At 45.3% G+C, this 20072-nt stretch overlaps 1 pseudogene; it reads right to left on the bottom strand.

Annotated features, from left to right (window-relative positions):
* Positions 1-854: 854 nt before the first annotated feature.
* Positions 855-20072, bottom strand: part of LOC138922136 (heparan sulfate glucosamine 3-O-sulfotransferase 4-like) — a 145746-nt pseudogene continuing 126528 nt past the window's right edge.

Below are 20072 nucleotides of genomic sequence, written 5' to 3'. Positions count from 1 at the left end.
AAGTGCTCTCTCTAATAGGACACTGAGTACCAGGTGGGAGTGCAGGAGGGAGCAGCCTGCGCTGCTTGTGCAGATGGGACACTGTGCAGGAGAGACGGCTCAGGAGGAACATTTAGGGCGCTGCCAGGTGAGAATGAGGGGAAGGGTGTACTGGGCTAAGACTGCATGCAAAAGGCAAGATGACATGAAAAAAAAGAAGGCAGGAAAACAGAGGAACAATAATGAGTTCAATGTGTTCGGAGCACAGATTTCATCAAGGGCTAGAGAAGAAAATGGGATTGGAAAAATATCCTAAAGGAGGAAGTGCTATGCCTGGTGAACGGACTTAACCCAATAAGAAACATGGGTCCAAGTGCAGATTTTTAAGCAAGAACACAAGAAAATCTACTGTTTGGAAAGACACATTCATTGATATCAAAGGACGGGGGTCAGCAAACTATGTGCCAAGTCCAGTCCTTTGTCGTTTTATTTTCCGGCTCATGAGCTAAGGATGATTTTTGCATTTTCACACGGTTGAAAACCAATCAAAAGAACGTATTATGGCACAGGAAAATTAAATGCAATTTAAATTTCAGCGTCATCCATAAAGTTTTAGTGGAACACGGCCATGCTCATTTGTTTACACCTTGTTTATGGCCACTTTTGTGCTAAACAGCAGAAATCATTAAAAGTATTTACTACCTACCCTGCACAGAAGATGTCTGCCAGCCTCGGGTTAAAGGATATAGCTTAGAGCAGATAGAGAAGAGAAGGCAGGGAAGCCAGCGTGAAGGGCAGAGGGAGAAGCTTCAGCCATGTTTCTCCAACCTGAGTCACGTACAAATCCCCCTCCGAAACTGCTCCAGGAGCTCTAGTGTCACTTGAATTACTTTTATTCAAACATAAATTAAATATTTACAAACAGACATCCTGGTAAAACTTCCTTATTCTTTTAGCTCTTACACAACTCTAAAACCAAAACAAACTTAAAAATCAAGTACAAACAAAATTACAAGACCAGTCAATTTCACGTTAACGTCCTTAATTTAAGGTGAGGGACGATGTCTTTCGGCTGCAACCAGATGTCTGCGTCGAGGTCCCAGGCCAGCCCCAGATTCATCTGAGTGTGAGTGCAGGTGTCTGCTACCACGTCTGGGTGATGACAACGATCTCACAACCTTCTCTGGGTGCAAGCACTCCAGACACCTTCATTCACGTAGAATGGCATTGGCAACATTTCTGTAAAGGGTCAGATGATAAACATTTTAGGCTTTGCAGGCCCCTGCTACAACCACTCAATTCCGCCATCCTAGCTCAAAAGCCCTCACAGACAGGCCATAAACGGCCAGACGCGGGTGTGCTCCACTCAAACTTTACTGACAGAACAAGCAGTGGCCAGAATTAGCTCAGAGGCTCTGGGTCAACCTTTGTTCCAGGGCAAAGTGGAAAACTGGTGGGATTTCTGTTCAGCTGTGGACACACCCTCGACAGGACAGGAGACCGCTGTGGAAGGAGGAGTCACTGCCACAGCCGCCCATCAGATGTATTCACAACGACAGGCTACAGGCTCGACTGGGGCCACAAGCCTGGACAGCAGACAGCGTCACAGCACTATCACCTCTTCACTTCACATCTGTATTCAAACCAGCTCACAGCAAGAATGACTATCTTGCCACTTCCCTTGGCCCAGAATGGGGTTTCCACCCACCGGCCCTCAACCTCAGGAGGCTCAGAGATGCCTGCAGGTCCTCACCACTTGGTTCCTGTTGGGACATCCAGAAGGGCCGGGTAATTATGGACTTTGCACATTAGCCACCAGAGTCCAATGCATACTGACAGAGTCTGAGCGCCATGCCGTTATAGTTCTGAATCTCAAAACGCAGTAAGAACGGAAACTTGGCAACAGTCTTTTTAATTTGGTACCTTTTTACCCACACTGCGGGGCATTTGGGATCAGAGTTCTGATTCTCTTTATGAAGCTCTTCTATATACAGAATCACAGCCTACCTTTAACTTGGAGCCTGACACTCGAGACAATTTTGTTATTACTATTACGCTTCAATTTTAGACAAAAAACACATTTTGAAAGAAAAAAGTGCCAAGAAATACTATAACTTGGATAAGAAACAGTCTCATTTATTAGAGTCTTTCTTGTAGGGAAGAAAACTTCCCCACACACGTCCCCTCACCTGGCTACTCTTCTCTTCCCAAGACAGTCAATTCAGGGAAAAAAGAGGAGTAAAATCTGACTCTGGGGGCCAGCCTAGTGGCGAAGTGGTTAAGTTTGTGCACTCTCCTTCAGCAGCCTGGGGTTCACAGGTTCAGATCCCAGGAATGGACCTCCACATTGCTCACCAAGCCATACTGTGGCAGTGTCCCACATACAAAAAATGGAGGAAGACTGCCACAGATGTTAGCCCAGCGACAGTTTTCCTCAAGCAAAAAAGAGGAAGACTGGCAACAGACGTTAGCTCAGAGCTAGTCGTCCTCACAAAAAAAAAAGAAAGAAAGAAAAGAAAAGGAAAAACCTGATTCTGGTGTGTGTGTATAAACTTGTCATCCTGGTGAACGGATGGATGGGTGGCTATGTACCAACCAGACGAGGAGGCTGAGTCCTCCAGTGAGGCTTCGGGTGTGTTCTCCTGGGTGTTCCTGGACAAACTGCACTCCATTGCTCACGACCATCCTTACACGGGCCAGGCTCTATGCCAGGCACTGGTCAACTAGAATGGAAGACAAGAGGGGCCTTGCCCTCAAGGAGATGGCACTGGAGTGGGCACCACCAGAGTCTTAGTTTTAGTTACGTGCTTACTGTGTGCCAAGCACCATGCCAAGAGCTATACACACAATTTCTCTGGGAATACTAATGACACTCCCATTGAACAGACATGATCATCTTGTCTTTACAGATAAGGAAACTGAGACTCACAGAGGTTAAATGACCTGATGAAGGACAGACAGCCAGTCAGCGGCAGAAGCAGGTTTCGACCCTGTGTGGCCTAATCTCGGAGCTTCTGTACTTCCTCCTGCAGAAGCTGGACACCTAAACAGACAATTCCACGACATCCATTATCCTACAACAGGGAGAGCCGAAGCAGGGGCTCTGGGGGCAGGGGACTTGTGAGGGTGGTGGGCTATTTAGAGTACTCTAGAACAAACTGATTAGGACACACGACTCATGAGTGGGACCTGAGCAAAGCCCAGCTTCTGAACCCAGTGGAGCACTTTGCTAAACAGCCCACTTTAGAGCACTCGGGACTGTCCTGGAGGGAAATAAAACCACCAACCAGGCTTTCCTCCCAGAGATCCCCGTGGCTAACTGCCTCACCTCTTTCAAAACTGCTTTCAAACATCATCTTCACAAGGAGCTACTCAACCACCTTATTGAAGCTGCACCCTGCCCCCTCACCATCGCTCTGATCTCTTTCCCTGCCCTCCTATTTCTCTGTTGCACTGTTTTCACCTTCCAACCTATGGTACTATCTATGTAACTTACTTACTCACTACGTTTACTGCTTATTCTTATTGTTTACTACTTGAATCCTTTCTTTAGAACATAACGTCAACGACAGGAGGAACTGGTGTCTGTTTTGTTCACCACCAGATCCCAAGTCCCTAGAAGAGTGCCGTGTATACAGCAGGTGCCAATAATATTTGTTAAATTAATAAACGAGTGAAGGAGTGTTGAAAAACAGACTGCGGATGTAAGACTGGGCTGAATGAGTTTGGCAGCCCTTCCCAGCCCTGGCGTTCGGCTCCCACATACAGGAAAAGCATCCTTCCATTTGGGATTCAGGGACACTGGAAGCAAGTTCTCACCCGTCTAGATACATGACTGAGGTCTCACCGGGATTGTGCTTTCGAATGTGGATGAGACCTTCATGTTCAATACACTCTCATCCTTGGTCTCCCGTGCTTGTCTTCATTCTAGTCTTGTGCTCTCGTGACATGGGCAGTTAAAGAAGAGAATTTAGGGGTTGCCCTGTGGCCGAGTGGTTAAGTTCACGTGCTCTGCTTGGCAGCCCAGGGCTTCACCGGTTCAGATCCTGGGTGCGAACATAGCCCTGCTCATCAAGCCATGCTGAGGTGGCGTCCCGCATGCCACAACAAGGACTCACAACTAAAACATACAACTACGTACTGGGGGGCTTTGGGGAGAAGAAGGAAATAAGTAAATAAATAAAAGAAGAAGAAGAGAATTTAGTGCACACAGCAAAATCCCCCACATCTCAATGGCAGGCAGAACAAACTCTGTGATTTGAGTATTTTTGTGAAAATTCATAGGAGTGTCTTTGTGTCTGAATTCATATAATCTTAAAATTTACAAGAATCCAGTTTCCTTTTTATAAGGTTTCTATAACACATGTGTCAAGTGTCTAGTTTTGAAAGGACTTCATAATTATTTCACTTACAACTTCCTCTGGGTTAATTATGGGAGTCTAAGAGTTGGACGAGGGGACAAGAGTAATACAGTTCTTGACATGCCATCTGAATGCAGGCTGAATGCGGTCTGTAACAAAGCCTTCCGGTTTTCCTTTTACTTATTATGTTGTCTTGTCCCCTTATCAGGGTGAGGAACACTCCACTTCTTTACAGGTTCAAACTGAATTCCAAATTCTGTCTGGAGCACATTTGGGTTTCTACCAGGTCCACTTTCTATTTCAATCCGAGGGGTGGGAGAGATGGAGGGTACCAAAATTTATTCCTGTGTGCTCAAATGTGATCAAACCTCGAGCTCTCACTTGATAGTTAACGTCAAAGACCAACTTTAGCGTCGTCTCTTTCTGTATTAATTCCTTTTTAATGCACATCTCTCTGGTTTCCAAAGCCAGAAAAATCTGCAGTTCATTCTAGATTATTCCCCCTGCCCTAACCCCTTCCCTGGCTATCATTTTGTCCTCAAGTTCTGTCAGTTTACATCTAAATATTTCTTGAATCCGTCCATTTCTCTCCATCCTCACTATGGCTGCCTCGATTATGGCTGCCACACTGCTCTGCTGCTAAGGTCCAAAATCATGAATGAGGCCTGTAAATAGGGTGACCAGTTCATCCAGGTTTGCTCGGGACTGTCCCAGTGTTAAATCTGAAAGTCTTACACGCCAGGACCCTCCCCCTAGTCCTGGCCAAACTGACACTGTTGGCACCCTCCCTGTAAGTCTTGGCAACTCTCTGCTTCCTCTGTGCACTGCAGCCCCACTCACCTTCTTCCAGTGACTTGGACTTTCTTACCTCAAGACCTTCACACGGGCTGGTTTTCTCCCTGGATTGCTTCTGCACTCACTCTTTGTCTGGTTAACTCATCCTCCTCTCCCAGATGCTGGCTGAAATGCCACATCTTCAGATAGCCTTTCACGACCCAGCACCCAGCCCCAAGTTAATTTCTGACCTTGCTCCAGCCTCTCGCTGTATTCTTTACTTTGCCTTCACATCTCTCAATTAGTGGGTTATATTTTGTCTGTGTAGTTACGTGTTTAAAGAAGCACTTTCTTCGTTAAAATTCAGCTCCTCAAAGGCAGACAACGTGTCTGTCTATACAGCTGATTGTCCCCAACACCTTGCCCAGGACCTGGGAAGTATCGAGCCCTCTATAAATACACTTTCAATACATTTACTTTGTATGTGTTTTCCTTTTCCCCTGATTAAACTTACAAGACCTCTTTCTATCCTCCCTCCATCCCTTCTTCTTGCCTTTCTGGTCTCTTGCTGTCTCTCCTTTCTTGCTCTTTCTTTCTTTTCAAGAAACAACTCTTGGAATTAAGTGTTAATGCTACTGTTTTCATGATTTCTTGAACCAATATTTTCTGCTTTTATCAGTATTATTTCCTTCATCTAATTTTCTTAGGTATATTCTTTATTTTAGTTTTTGAGCTCTCAGGCCCATTTGCCAGCTCTCTCTTCCTCCCACCTGCTTTAGCTAGACTGAGCCTGCACTTTTCCTCAAGAGACAGAGCTGTGTCACTTCGTCACTCTTTTGGCACCCGTTGTTTTCTCTGTGGGATATACCCTTCGTTTACTAATCTAACAGATATTTAATGGCTACCTCCCCACCTTGTCTACTGAACTAATAATTCTTTAAGATCCAGCTCAGCTGTTTCTTGACTGTAACGCTTTCCTGCCTCCACCCCCACTGAGTTCATCTGCTGCTCTGTGCCGCACCCGTACCTGGAGTGGACATCCGTTATAGTACTTACGTTGCGTTGTAACACTTTATTCATACTCCATCTTCCCCACTGAGCTCTGAGCTCCAGGATGACAGTGTCCGACCTCTGTGTCTATTTTGGAGGAGGCTGAGATTCTGGAGGAAAGGGACACACATAATGAGCATGGCTCTCTCTACAGCTTCATCCTCCTAAGAACTAAACAGACCTTCTAAAAAAAAATACATAGAATAAGTCAACAGGAAAATAAGCAAGGAGATGAAGAGACAGAAAAAAATACTGAGTCAGGGACCATGTACATTTTCAACTTGATTAGATAATACCAAGGGAAATTTCTTTATTGGAGGAAAGAAGAAAAACAAGAGAGGGGCAAATACAAAAATGAATTTGATGTAGATGAGAGAGATTTTGAGAAAACTCACACTGATGGACTTGGTCCCCACAAAACATGATTTTGCCGAGTTTGGCAGTGGGGATGGCATACGGACCTTGATCAGAGTGGAACAGGTTTGGAGTACTTTAAGAATATGTTGTGGTCAACCAGTGAAGGATTGAGGACATCAGAACCATCAAAGGGCCAACTAGATAAAGAGCAAATAACTCTTGTGATTTTATTCGGTGCGGCCTCACATTCTAGATATTGAAGGGGGTCATGAGTGGCATGGCTGAGGATGGGAAGGCAGGGGTCATGGAAGTGCACAGAGGTAAGGGCATCAGGGATGCTCACGAGAACCAGCAAAGTGGCTAACCTTGGGCTGAAACAAGCAAGGCCAGAGAGGTGTGAGCACGGAGATCCTGAGCTGACAGACAGCAGGCTCCAGGGGAAGACAGAGCTGAAGAGGTGGAAGGAGAAGTCACTGTGATCAGTCGTGGGGATTTCAGAATTCACACTAGGTTTAGGGTAGGTCCAGTCCACATCAGGGTTTCATCCTCTCGCTGGCCAATGACATGCTTTCATGCCATTTGATGGAAATGAAATACAAACTATGAGAGAGTAAAAGAAGAAAACTGGCTAAAGAGTTTTTCAGTCCCTGCAGTGTCTATCAAATCCAATGCCAAGTACTATTCAGGTCTTATAACCTCCCTTGTTCCTGTGTTCTGGCTCCAGTCAGGACACCCCTGGGCCCAGAGCTCCTGAGGTTCATCTGGTGATGGGTCAGGTGTCAGAGCGACTGTCCTAGCTTTCACGGGAGCCTTTGTTCAGGGGCAGCAGGGAGAGAGGGGCCCCTCCTCTTTAATGGTGCTATCAGAACATAGGCTTCTTTGATCTTGTCTGGAATACTGATGGATAAAACTCTCTATGCATTTTATAGGAATATAAAAGACAAACGAGAATGATTTTTAAACACATGAAGCTTTAAGCTACAGATTTGCAGACACATTTTCCCCTTCCTTATTGCCTATCTCTAGTCTTTCTGGGAGGAAACACACATCTTGGTGTTGCTTTCTTTCAAACAAGAGAAAGGAGTCAAAACAGTTAATCTCACACGCTTCCCGTGATAGGGAAAAGGCAGCACACGCTGCTGTAGGAGGAGACCTTGGGAGCAGAGCCAAAGTAGAGGATTTTCCCAATGGGTCCCCATAATGATGCTCTTGGAGGAGGAGAGACTCAGAGTCACCCAAAGGTCCAAGGCGAGGCCAGGCCCATGAAGGATTCAAGTGGATGGAAGTGATGGTCACATCCCGTGAGGAGCCCAAGGAATCATAGCCAGAAGATAAGGGGTGGAGGTGGCCCTGAGGTTAATGACAGGAGAAGACATAAGAAGGACAAACGTACAGGGGCCTACGGTCAAGGTTGGAAACTTCAGCAACTAAGACGGTGGTGTCATAAACAGAAAAGAAAGATGCAGAGAGAAAAGCAAACCTGCACTGGGAATAAGGAATCGGCGGAACTAGTCTGCCTGAGACTATCAGGACACGGCTTCTTCAACTGCGGGTGCGAGAAGCTGGGAAAATCAGAGAGGGGATCACAACCCTGATCACCTTCAAATTCCAATTTAACAGACACCCAAGCTCCATCTTCCTCCTAAGACAGCACATCAGTGCCTCTGTATCCTTAACTGTGCATCTGGAAAATCAGATTCTAAAGCAGCCATTGTGGTGGCTGACATGGAGGGCCTATGGTAATCACGCGACAGCTGTGAGAGCTTTGGTCTTGCAGACCCTCAAACACCTGCCATTTCTTCCCCCCACCTCTGCCCTTCTGTTAGCAACATTCACAGTTGGAAAGATTTAAATCCCTTCATGTGAGTTACTGCACACATGCCAAGTAGATGCTCAATGGTCACCTCGTTCACTCACCATCTGCCAACTTTGTAGGATGTGTGAGTTGAGTTCATGCCTCAAGAAAACGTCACAATTGTTAAATCTCAAGAGTCACCTCCAGATAATCTAAATTTTAAGTATTGAATGTGTAAGTGACACAGGACTGGTGTTTAAAAGCATTTGCATAGGAACTCAATTCGAAACCATCCTGTGGGGCTCAGGCCATTGAGTCAATGTCTCCAGAGGCTCTGGCTCTTCAAACATGAATTCCTCCTGTTTCATTAGTTTGTGCTATTGCTGTGGCTCCCAAGGGGTTACCTTTGGGACAAGAGACTTAACCATGACATTGAGCTTTCAACTGTGTAGGAAATAAACTCAGAAACACCCATCCTTAACCAAATTTGTTTCACTTCAGGGAAAAAACAGATATGGGGTTCTTAAAAATTAACGAGCGGCATTGATATTGAATTTTAGATTAAATGATTTTTACTAAAGCCTCTAAAAGATACCCCTTTTTAGCAGGTCAAAGAGCTCTGCTTCAGAAATGACAGCACAGCCTCCCGGTGAACTGCTTGTGTGCAGTGTCTCTTTCTTCTTCCCCTTCCACCTCCTAGAGAAGCTCTTCAGGAGCCTCAGACGGGGGGCTGCTGTGTGGCCAGTTCCAGGGGGACTATTCACATCCGAGTCCATTCACATGACACTCCATCACTGTTAGAGGCGCAGGGGTCAGAGAGAAAACTTGTCCTCGCTGTGTAAATACACAGACAAACCTCTTAAAGAAAGCTTTCTCAGTGTCTTCGGTCAGGCTTCCCAGAAGCAGGGCCTGAGACAGTGACTCTGGTGAAAAGGATTCATTGGAGGAGGGCTCTCTGGAGGGGGTGCAGTGTGAGGGAAGCAGCAGACAGGAGAAGAAAACTAAGCAAAGGGGCTGTCTCAGCTGGAGACTAACTTCTCCCTCGTATCCCAGAAGGCTCTGGTCCACCTTGAGGCCAGGCTTCCGGCTTTTTGTGCCCCAGTCAATCATTGGCCACTGACCGTCCCCTGCGGCCAGGAGTAACCTCCCAGGCAAGGCAGCTCCATTTGAGCAATGAATACTCACAGCAACTGAGGAAAGAGTGTGCCACCAGTGAAGGGGACCCGGGCAGGGCACCAGCAGCATCCACTAGACTTGGGGAAGGAAGGGAAGATCAGAAAAGCAGAGACGGCCTCTCCGAGCAAGCGGCATATAAGCTGAGTCCAGAAGGATAAGTAAGAGCCAGGATAAGTAAGAGACTTGGAGGAAAAGCACGGAGAATGGTGAAGGGAACAGCACTCGCAATGGCCCTGGGGTAGAAAAGAGAATATGGACCTCCTTTCCTCTTCATTCAACGTGCTCTGGCCTCTGATTCTGGGCTGGAGGGAAGTGTGTAGTGGTATTCCTGTAAGGCAAATGCAGGGCAGGCAAAGAGTTTTGTACTTTGGGCTTCTGCAAAGGACCCAACAGATTTGTGGAAGAAAACATCATGAGTAAGCTCTGGGCCCTGAAGATTGCTAGTCTCACCTTTCACGTGCACTCATCTCTGTACAAAAGTATGTTTATCTGTTTTAGGGAGATAAGTGAAGATTCCTTGCCTGGAAACTTTACAAACGTCCAGGAAGGCCAAGCTCTTGGTCTGCAAGGGTGTAGCATCTCCTGTTCTCAAAAGGGTAACATGGACCATCCCTCCCAGGTATGACATCCTATGTGCCATCTAATGATTTGTGGCACCCAAAACTCAATGAAGATAGAACATAGACAGACAGATAGATGGAAGACCAGGATGTTCAAATACAGTTTTCTGGTATATGAATTCTGAGACATCAAAACCTCCCTAGGAAATGAAACACCTGAAGTGTCTAGTGAAGTGGAAGGCACTGGGAAGAACTGACCCTGTGTCCCCTCAGTGTCCCAGCAGGGGGTGTTTGGATGAGCATATTCAACTCAGCAGGAACCGAGCAAGGCAAGTGGCTGCAAAGGGGCAACTGGTAGGTGAGAAGGGCTTCCATTTTGTTTGCAGATAAAAGCTTCTCAGGACATATTTCTTGGATAGTGAATAAAGAGCCCACTGAGGGCTGGCCTCTCACCAACCACTGTAAAGACAAGCTGAAAAGAGAAGAAACAGAGAAAAAGATAGGATAACAAAGGGGGATGGGAGATTTATGGGCTTAGAGCTCCAAATTTAAACATGAGATATGAGAATTTCAACTAAAGATGGTGATTTGGGGACTAATATATACGAAGGTCCTTAAAAACGCCCCCAAAAACCATCTTGTATTTTAAAAAGAACGAGTCCGTGGTAATGCTAGTAAACTAGAATGGCAGTCAGCTGGAGGACATCTTGAAGAAATCCGAGAAGACAGAAAGCAGATAGATCTGACTGATGAAAACAGATCACAGAAAGATGTAGACCAAAATGCTGGAGAAAAGAGGGACCCTTCCCACAGGGGTCCTTTGAGAGCTCCAAGCTCCTAGTCCACAAACATCAAGGACAGAGATGAGACAGGGTACAAGCATGAAGGTAACTGGTAAATGAATCACAGGCCAAGTCCTCCCCCAAGGTCTGTTTCCTGACTTCACATCTTTCCCCTCTCTCTCCTTTGCTCACCAACTCCAGCTTCATTGACCTTCTTTATGTCCTTTTAACACGTGAAGTATCTCCCCAGCTCACTGCCTGTGCACTTGCTGTTTCCTGTCTGGAACAATCTACCTCCAGACTTTCACATGGTTGGCTCTTCCTTGTCACTCAGGTCTTGGCTCAAACTTTAGCTGCTCAAAGCATTCTTCTCTGATCACAGTATCTAAATGAGATCCCAACCCCAGCCAGTCACATCACCCTGCTTGCTTTCCTTCAGAGCATGTGTGAATCTCTGAAGTTGTCTGACTCATTTATTTCTTTGTTTCTCGTCACCTGAGGACAGAGGCCTGATCTACTTTGTTTATCAGAGTATCTACAGTAGCTGGAACATCAATACAATGCGGTGTTTGTATCAGTGAGCTCTTGCTGGGTGATAAACTACCCCAAAACTTAGGGGTCTCAAACAACAACTGCTTATTTAGTTCATGATTTGGATCAGCTAGGCAGTTCTTCTTATCTGCGTGAACTCAGTACATCTCTCCCAGGCTCTGTATCCCAGGCATCCATGCTCAGCTGTAAATTGGCTGCTGGTTGGATAATCTAGGGAAGTCTTTGTCACATGCTATGAGTCTGGCAGGCTGTTGGTCAGAGCAACAGAAGCAAATGGGCCACATGCCTCTTGTCATCCTCTTGGGCTTCTTCATAGGAGTGTTATTTTTTTTTTTTGAGGAAGATTAGCCCTAACTGCTGCCAATCCTCCTCTTTTTGCTGAGGAAGACTGGCCCTGAGCTAACATCCGTGCCCAGCTTCCTCTACTTTATATGTGGGACGACTACCACAGCATGGCTTGCCAAGCAGTGCCATGTCCGCAACCGGGATCCAAATCGGCGAACCCCGGGCCACCAAAGCAGAATGTACACACTGAACTGCGGAGCCACCGGGCTGGCTCCCAGGACTGTTAGTTCTGATAGCTCAGAATTCATATGGAAAAAAATGTATTTTTAACTTTCCTGTCTTTTACTTATTTGGGGTTTCTTTTGAGCAAGATTAGCCCTATGCTAACATCAGCCACCAATCCTCCTTTTTTTGCTGAGGAAGACTGGCCCTGAGCTAACATCCATGCCCATCTTCCTCTACTTTATATATGGGATGCCTGCCATAGCATGGCTTGATAAGCAGTGCATAGGTCCACCCCCAGGATCCAAACTGGCAAACCCAGGCCACTGATGTGGAGTGCACGAACTTAACAGCTATGCCGCCAAGCTGGCCCCTTACCTATCTTCTTTATAAGGGCAGCAAGAGACAGCAAGTCCAGTGTGCAAGCGGTTTTCAAGTCTCTCCTTCAGGTCACTGTTCTAGAATCCCAATGATCAAACTAAGCCACAGGGCCAAGCCAGATTCAAGAAGATGGAGAAACAAATGCCACCTCTTGCTAGGAGGGGCTCCAAAGTCACATTGCAGAGGGGCATGGACACAGGATAGACAGAATTTTCAGCCATTTTGCCACTCTTATCATACTGCTCAATATATGTGTATATATATATGTGTGTGTATATATATATATACACACACACATATATATATATACATATGAATATTTTTGATTTAAAAGACTGCATCTGGGAAGGCTGGGCTAGTTGGACCACATCTCTCTTCCCTGCCCTCCTCCCAAATATATACAGCAGACAGCAGAGGCTTTTGGCCCCCACATAAAAATCCTAGCTGTGCACGCTGAAGAAAGTGACCTGCTTACATGCAGATGCCTCCTCATTTGAGTGTAGAACCATGAATGGGAAGCAAAGCAGAGTCTGAGGAAACTCTGGAACATCCAGCAGGCACCTTAATGAAAAAGGAGAGGCAACACAGCTTTTCTCAAGAAGGAACACATCAAAATAATTCACTGCTCAAGTCAAGTCCTCCCTTTTTTGACTTGCTCTCCACAGCCGGCTGACCCCCACAACTCTGAACTGTCATTTTCCAGTTATGGCACCAGACCCACCAGTACAGGCTCATCCAGGGAGCAGTTTCTTGGCAGAGAGAGCTACACAAATCCAAATGGAACTCCCACCGCTTAACAGCCTAGATCTTTATTCACAAACAAGAACTAACAGCCAAGGGTCAACAAATGTGAAGAAAAAAAAATCACATACGTGACTCACATTAAGATTAACAAGTAAAATAATTGTGTTTTTAGGAAATAAAGATCATTCAGGAAACAAAACAACGTTAAAAGAGTAAGAAATGACTCTAGTGAGATAGGAAAGATGGCACGTGCAAAAGTAAGAACAGACTGCTGCTGCAAAAAAGGAGTAATCAGAGGACGAAAATGAGTGCCTGGGAATTAAAAATATGTTTGACACTAAAACAATTCAGTGGACAGACTGACTAAGAGAATGGGGATGGTTAACAACATGTCAGTGATCTGGTGATAAAGTCAGTGGAATCTTGCAGACCAGAGCCAAAGGCAGAATGATGGCACATAGGAGAGAAATGTGAAGCAGCATACATGTCTGCCCTTTCTTTTATCGGGGTTCTGGAGGCAGAGAACAGAGGTAATAAAAGGGAGGAAAAATTCAGTAGAAGATAATTTCTGTGAGACAAAGGCTACAGGGGTTTCTGAAGGCCCCCTCCTTTTTTTTAAGGAAGATTAGCCATGAGCTAACATCTGCTGCCAATCCTCCTCTTTTTGCTGAGGAAGGCTGGCCTTCAGCTAACATCCATGCCCATCTTCCTCTACTTTATATGTGTGACGCCTACCACAGCATGGCTTGCCATCAGTGCCATGTCCGCACGCGGGATCCAAACGGGTGCACCCCAGGCCACTGAAGTGGAACATGTGCCCTTAACCACTGTGCCACCAGGTCGGCCCAGAAGCCCCTTTTATATGGGCACTAATCCCATTCCTCAGGGCTCTGCCCTCATGACCTAATCACCTCCCAAAGGCCCCACCTCCTAATACCATCCCATTGGGCCTTAGGATTTAACAAAGGAATTTTGGGGAGACACAACATTTAGGCCACAGCAACGGGGCCAAAGAAAATGGTGTCATGAATTTTGCTTTGGGCATCGGAAATACTAGAAAAAGGAGGTGTTATTTCTGTTCCACTGTGAAGGACAAATATCAATTCCCACTGAGAGGCAAGGCATTACAGGCAGAAGGAAGAGTATATCAGTAGAAGTAGAAAGGTCTGAAATTTCCTGACAGGTTTGGAGAAAGAGATCAGTAGTTTAGTGTGGCGAGAGTCTGAGATCTATGGCAGGAAGTGAATACACATGAATCTGAAATGATAGGATTGTGCCAGATTGTAAAGAGCTCACATGCTATTCTGAGAGGCTTTTCTACCTGACACTATACATAGTTGGGAACCCTTGGAGAATTTTATGCAGCAGAGTGACATATTCACAATCTACTTAGCTCAGAATCATGAATAGAAAGTGGGTACTTTCTGATGAGCCATTCCGCAGACTCACCTAGATGTAAAAACTCAAGAGTACACAGAGAATTTCAATAGCACTAGGAACCAGAAATATTTCACCATTACCTGCTAGAAAACCGGAAGAACTTCCATGAGTTAAACCTTTAAAGCTTACAGGTAGACTGGTGGAACCATTCATGGTAAAATATTTCAAGAAATCTCACAAGCATAGACTTTCTTTCATCAGAGCGAAGGAATTAAAATCTCCCTCAGTATGGAAACTATTTAGTAGAGGATTCAGAGTCTTTAACACCCTCATCCAGCATCAGTTGTGAGCTGAAACGTGCATGTGGAAGGAAAGGAGCTGTGGGGCGGCCATGGTGAAGTTGTAGCTTTTAGCCACGAATGCAGAAACAGCCCATCCAGGAATGAGTTTTAAATACTGTACAAAGACAATAAGGTAGTGGTATCTCAATATTTCTTCTTAGACATCAGGTTATTATTTTAAAGAATGAGTGACTTTTTAAACTAGAAAGTTTCATGACACTTGGCTATTTTAAACTAGATATCTGGCAGCCAGCCCCAGTGGCCTAGTGCTTAAAGTTTGGCACACTTTGCTTCGGTGGCCCAGGTTCGGTTCCCAGGTACGGACCTACACCACCCATCTGCCATGCTAATGGCAGCTCACATACACACCCACAAAAAACCAGTGACATCCGCCATCATGGTGGAGTGAGCTCTTCCCTTAGACTCTCTCCCCAAGACACAATGCAAAGGACATTCATAAACCAACAGAGAACATTCCCACAACACAACAGACGTCTGAGAGACCCAGGCAGCCATACATTTGAAGGTGGAGGTGCTGTACCCCCGGGATGAAGTGGAAGGAGGTAGGGGGATCTCCTCTTCCTCCTTGACGGTGATCTAGGGCACAGGACTGCATGTGGCTCTGTGAGGAGAGTGGGAAGGGGCAGCTCTCCGCAGGAACACCTTTACTCTTGGAGCTGCCTACAGCTGTGGGAAAGCCCCACACAGAGGAGGCCAAGGAATTGCAGGGGCATCTTTATCAAGCAAGCACCCCGGCGGGGGGGGGGGGGGGAGACAGCAAGTGCAGAGCAGAATGCCCCCAGGATTCTGCATGCAAAACAAAGCACCTCTCCCTCCACTTGACACACCAGCTCAGCCAGAGGAAGGGACTCCTACCAGAGCACATGCACACACATTTCTAAAGCAGCAGCAGTGAGCGGGCAACGGCAGACGTGCCCAGTCAGCACAGATTCCAAAGGACAGGCACAGATGCCAGGGATCGCGGTGGGCTCAGAATACACAGCTCCTGCCCCTCCCACTGGTAGCAAGTAGAATCTGCGATCAGATACTTCCACTAAGGGGAAGCACAAATCCACCCCCTGAAATAGTACAAAAAGACACTTTAATACTCCAGACCAGAAGGAAAAGTGACAAGCACCCAGAAATCAATCTTGTCCTGAAGCCACAAAAATTTACAATATAAACGAAAGACCATTCAAAATAGCTATCATTAAAAAAATCAATGAGTTACAAGAAAACTTGGGAAAGCAGTTCAATGAAATCAGGAACAAAATTTAATGAACAGACAGAATTCTTCACAAAAGAGACTGAAACTATAAATAAAAACCCATCAGAAATGTTGGAGATGAAAGACACAATGAATGAGATAAAGAAAAATCTGGAGTCCTTGAATAACAGGGCTGATTTATGGAACACAGAAGCAGCAGCTTGGAGGACAGAAACATAGAAATGCTTCAGAAGAAGGAGGCGGAACTAAGATAAAAAAGAAATGAAAAAATTCTCCCAGAATCATCCGACTCAATTAGGAAATGCAACAGAAGGATTATAGGTATGCCAGAGGAAGAAGGGAGAGAAAGGAACAGAAAGCTTGTTCAAAGAAATAATAGCTGAGAACTTCTCAAACTTGGGGAAGAAACTGGATTTACAAGTAAAAGAAGCTAACTGAGGAGCTGGCCCCATGGCCGAGTGGTTAATTTCACACGCTCCGCTGCAGGTGGCCCAGTGTTTCGTTGGTTCGAATCCTGGGCGCGGACATGGCACTGCTCATCAAAACCACGATGAGGCGGTGTCCCACATGCCACAAGTAGAAGGACCCACAACTAAGAATATACAACTATGTACCAGGGGGCTGTGGGGAGAAAAAGGAAAAAAATAAAATCTTTAAAAAAAAAAAAAAAGCAGCTAACCGAACTCCTAATTGTATCAATGTAAAAACACCTTCTCCAAGGCATATGTTAGTGAAACTGGCAAAAGTAAATGACAAAGAAAAAATATTAAGGGTAGCAAGGCAGGAGAAAATAACCTACAAAGGAACCCCTAGCAGGCTTTCACTGAATTTCCCAGCAGAAACCTTACAGGCTAGGAGAGAACAGAACAATATCCTCAAAATTCTGAAAAACAGAAACTTTCAGCCAAGAAGACTCTATCCATCGAAATTATCCTTCAGATATGATGGAGAAATAAAAACTTTCCCAGATAAACAAAAGCGGAGGGAGTTCATTGCCACAAGACTCCCTCATATCAGAAAGAAAAAGAAAGGGTTAAAAAAGCCTTGAGCAAAGAGATAAATAGGCAGACAAAATCAGAAAACTGCAGTTCTCTATCAGGACAGGATAGCAACCAATTATAATATTGAAGATAAAGGAAAGGAACACATCAAAAATAACCGTAATCTCATCATTTTAACCACAAACTCACATCAGAAAACGGAAGTTAGGACAAAAGTAACTTAGAAGGGAATGAAGAAAGGGATGGAACCTGCTTTAGACTAAGGAAAGAAGAGGCCATCAGGAAATGGACTATCTCATCTATGAGATTTTTCAGATAAACCTCATGGCAACCACTAAACAAACAATCAGAACAGAGACACAAAGGATACATACGGAGAAAATCATTCTAGAGAACTACCAAACTAAACTGGCAGTCCGAAATACAAAGGACAAGAAACAAGGGAAATACAGAACGACCAGAAAACAAGTGATAAAATGGCAGCAGTAAGCCCTCATAGATCAATCATCACTCTAAATGTAAATGGATTGAATTCTCCAATCAAAAGAGAGAGAGTGTAGGCCTGGGCCAGTGGCTCAGCAGTTAAGTGCACATGTTCTGCTTTGGCGGTCCGGGGTGCGCCAGTTAGGATCCCAGGTGTGGACATGGCACAGCTTGGCAAGCCATGCTGTGGTAGGCGTCCCACATATAAAGTAGAGGAAGATGGACACGGATGTTGGCTCAGGGCCAGTCTTCCTCAGCAAAAAGAGGAGGATTGGCAGCAGATGTTAGCTCAGGGCTAATCTTCCTCAAAAAAAAAAAAAAAAAGAGAGAGAGAGTGGTGGGATGGATTAAAAAATAAGACCCAACATTATGCTGCCTCCAGGAAACAGATCTCAGCTCTAAAGACAAACAAAGGCTCAGAGTGAACTGACGGAAGATGAGACTCCAAGGTAATGGCAAACAAAAGAAGCAGGTGTTGCCGTCCTTAGACAAAACCGACTTCAAGATTAAACAAGCAATGGAGTGACATCAGCATCATGGTGGAGTGAGCTTGCCCGGGACTCTCTCCCCTCCAAGATACAACAAAAAGGAGCAACCCTATTCCAAAAGAAAATACCCTAAAAGCACAAAAATCCTCGGAGAGTCACGGCAGCCACACGACAGAGGGGGGAGAGGCTGGAGCCCTGCCTCAGAGGAGCCGGCACAGGGTAAGAGAGAACTCTGCTCCCTCCCCTAAAGACTGTGGTCACTGCCAGGGAGGCTCTGTGACAGAAGGAGTGGGGGAGGGGTTGCGCGTCTGTGGAATCACCCAGGACTCCCTAGGGCCCTGGCGGCCTAAAGGGAAGCCCTTTAACAGGGCAAAAGCTTTCACTCAGGGGTGACCTCATCAAGCCAAGACCACAGGAGACCAGACAGCGAGAGCTGATCGGGAAACCCGGGACTGCACGCAGGAGAAAGTGCCCCTCCCCTGACCCGCACTGCGCTGGGCCAGCTCAGCTGAAGGTGGAGGGCTCAGAATACACGGCTCTCGACCCCCATCCACTGGCAACAGGCTGTAACTGCAACAGAATACTATCACAATGGGAAAAAGACTCATCCTTCCAGCATCAGGCAATTCATCAAATCTCCAGACCAGAGAGAAAATAAGCACCCAGAATTCAGTCCTGAGGATGCAGAAATAAGTAAACTAAGCAACAATGAATTCAAAAGAGCTATTGTCAAAAAACTCAATGAGGTAAAAGAGAACATAGAGAAACAATTCAACGAGTTCAGGAGCTAGTCCACAAAACAGATTGAAACTATAAAGAAGAATCAATCAGAAATATTAGAGATGAAAGACACAATGGAAGCTATAAAACAAAATACAGATTCCCTGAATGCTCGTGGGGACACCACAGAGGAGCGACATGTTGAAATGCTCCAGACAGAGGAGGAGAGAGAACTGAGACTAAAAAGAAATGAAGAAAGTCTCCGAGAAATATCCAACTCAATGAGAAAATACAACATAAGAATCACAGGTATTGAATAAGGTGAAGATAAGGAGAGTAGAGCAGAACGCGTGCTCACAGAAATAACAGCAGACAACTTCCCAAATCTAGACAATGAGAGGGAAACGTGTCTGGAGGAAGCCTTCAGATCTCCTAGATGTGTCCAAGTAAAAAGACCTACTGCAAGGCATATAGTAGTAAAACTGGCAAAAATGAATGACAAAGAAAGAATACTCAGGGCAGCAAGGCAGAAGAAAATACCCTACAAAGGAACCCCTATCAGATAAGCAGACTTCTCTGCAGAAACCTTACAAGCTAGAAGAGAATGGAATGACATATCCAAAATTTTAAAAGATAAAAATCTTCAGCCAAGTATACTCTACCCAGCAAAAACATCCTTCAGATATGAGGGAGAAATTAAAACTTTCCCAGACAAACAATGCTAAGGGACTTCGTAGCCATGAGACCCATCCTCCCACACCAAGAAATCCTCAAGAAGGCCCTCATACCTGAAAAAATGACAAAGGGGAGAGAGGGGTCACAAAACACAGAGTAAGGAGACCAACAGATAGACAGGATCAGAACAGGATAGCAAATATTCAACTACAGCATTAGGCTAAAGGGAAGGAATACACCAAAAACAAAGACAATCTTGTCACTTTAACCACAAACTCATGACACAAGCTGGAATAAGATATGAGAATAATAACTTAGGAGGCGAGGTGGAAAGGGACTGAATCAGTTTAGACCAAGGAAGTAAGAGGTCATCTGAAAAGGGACTATGTTATGCACGAGATTCTGAATACAAACTTCAGGTCAGCCACTAAACTAAAAAGCAGAACAGAGACACAAAAAAGAAATAAGGAAAAAACAAAGACACACAGCATAAAAAACGGCATAATTCAATGGGTAGACCAAAACACACAGGACGAGAAACAAAGGAAATGCAGGAAAACTGGAAAATGAGTGATATAATGACAGCATTAAGCCGTCATACATCAATAATCACCTTCAATGGAAATGGACTGAACTCTCCAATAAAAAGACACAGAGTGGCAAGATGGATTAAAGAACAAGATCCAATAATTTGTAGCCTCCACGAAACTCATCTCAGCTCCAATGACAAGGACAGGC

Source organism: Equus caballus, unplaced genomic scaffold (assembly GCF_041296265.1).
Source record: "Equus caballus isolate H_3958 breed thoroughbred unplaced genomic scaffold, TB-T2T haplotype2-0000451, whole genome shotgun sequence".
Lineage (NCBI taxonomy): Eukaryota > Metazoa > Chordata > Mammalia > Perissodactyla > Equidae > Equus > Equus caballus.
Note: the sequence above shows the minus strand (reverse complement) of the source record. Positions and strands in the feature narration are given on the sequence as shown.